Source organism: Branchiostoma belcheri, unplaced genomic scaffold, assembly GCF_001625305.1.
Source record: "Branchiostoma belcheri isolate BF01 breed outbred unplaced genomic scaffold, Haploidv18h27 scaffold299, whole genome shotgun sequence".
NCBI lineage: Eukaryota > Metazoa > Chordata > Leptocardii > Amphioxiformes > Branchiostomatidae > Branchiostoma > Branchiostoma belcheri.
The window spans coordinates 105,573-107,661 of record NW_017803908.1 but is presented as its reverse complement, the minus strand read 5'-3'; positions in this window follow the sequence as shown (position 1 = coordinate 107,661).

Here is a 2,089-nt window from a genome sequence, read left to right as displayed (position 1 = left end):
ACAGTGAGTTCCACTCTGCGATAGTTCTAGGAAAGAATGAATTCTTGAACACCTCAATCCTTGGTTGATAACTCTGGTACTTGAATGCGTGGCTATTTCTTGTTCTCTTCTGGGCTGGTATTAGGTACTTAGTAGTTGGGACATCCACCAGTTTATTAGTCATTTTGTACATCATGCATAGTCTAGACATCTTTCTTCTGTCTTCCAGTGAGGTCCACTGTAGGTTTCTTTTCATTTCCGTGACACTAGCACCTCTTACATAGTTGTTCATACAGAATCTTGCAGCTTGATTCCGTACCCTTTCCAATTTGTCTTTGTCTTTCTTTGTATATGGATCCCATACTGTCGCAGCGTATTCTAGGTTCGGTCTTACAAGTGACGTGTATGCAAGTGATTTTACTCTAGTTGGACATGCCCACAGATTACGTTTAATCACTCCCAATGTCTGTTTCGCCTTAGTTGTGATATTATTAACATGTGCACCCCACTTTTCAGTGAATACTACCAAGGACCTCCTTGATACCACAGACCCGTTTTTAATTTAAACAGACCTCCTTCACGGTTTTAACGTCCTTGTTCAGACTCAGAGCTTAGGGTTTGTCTCGCTGTGATGTAAATGCCATAAATTAGCCTGAGTAAAGTTCTCAGGGTACGGTACCGTCTCCGAGTGGGTGTGAATTACGGTCTGTGCACGTGGTGCGAAGATGTCTTTGATCTTCTTTGCAAAGGCAGGAAGCCGAAATTTATCAGAGCTTTGCCGACTTTTCACAGACTCAGTGCATAGTTCCCTTGATGATTTTAACCTCCTTGATCGAAGTTCGTAACTTTGTGATGTTAATTTATGACACTTCGACGCTAATCCCATACGCTTTGATCAGTTGGTACAACACAGAATTCCGTGTAGGTGAGAAATGGTAACCTTCTGTGTATCAATCAGACGTAACTCTCTGTGTCTGAACCTGTCTAGCCAGTCAGCAATTATCTGTCTGAATCTGTATAGCCACGCGCCATAACAATAGCTCCATGGAGAGTTTGTTCTAAACCTGTAAATGGACTTATTTCCATATTACCTGATGCAACTAGACAAACCTTCCGTCGAAAAACATATCTGTTCTCATTTTCTACAATAACTGAAAGTTGAATTTATTTAACGTTAATGTTAACGTCAAGTTCCATTTTGCGCATCTGTTCGTTGAGTCATGCATGTCTGTACATTATTAAGAACCTGCCAATGCTGTAGTTCAGACCAAATAGAAAATGAAATACATTTCAGCATAGATTGCCCCTTGTATAGTAGAGATAAAATAGTAATTAGACATTTATTTACACTTTTATATGTTTATATGTATGTAACGTAACGGTTATATGTTTATGTTGGTGCCCTGTACCCATGTGACCTGTACTTTTGTTCTGTCATTAACCTCCTTGGTTCTGTAGAACACAAATGTACAATAAAGGTCTTCATTCATTCATTATTATTTGTGACCTCTCTATATAATACTTACCCTGGATGCCAGAGTCACAGCACACTGTCTAAAGTTATCCAGTGAGACCCCGCGTGCTGGATAACTTTAGGTCCAGTGAGCTGTGGGTTCTGGCACCCAGGCTATATAATACTTAGTATTGCCTTAGTATAGTATAGCAATGCCTGTACCATTGGAATACACTTTTAATACCACTGGGCTGGCGAAAGTCATCCTCCTTCGCAGGGCTAAAATCCTCCGGTTCCCTTCCGGTTTTAGCCCTGCTATTTACCGCTGACAGTTTGACTTCTGGTGACGTCACTTATAAATAATTCATGAGCTTGCCTTATTTGGCACAAACCAATCAGATGTCGGGGGGCTTGCCCTAACTCTGTCTCGGCTTTGGCCAGGGCTTTGGCCGCTGCTGGGAAGCCCATATAGCACAGGCTCTTCCCTCCTCCTGTCCGCACACTCAGAAAAACGTCTCTGCCATCAAGCAGCGCCCGTAGCATCGACTGCTGATGCTCACGAAGCCGCTCGACTCCAAATAAATCTTGCACGGCTCGCACGAAACTTCTAGTATCTGTAATAGCCGCCATCTTGGCCTGTCCCAACATGTAACCTGA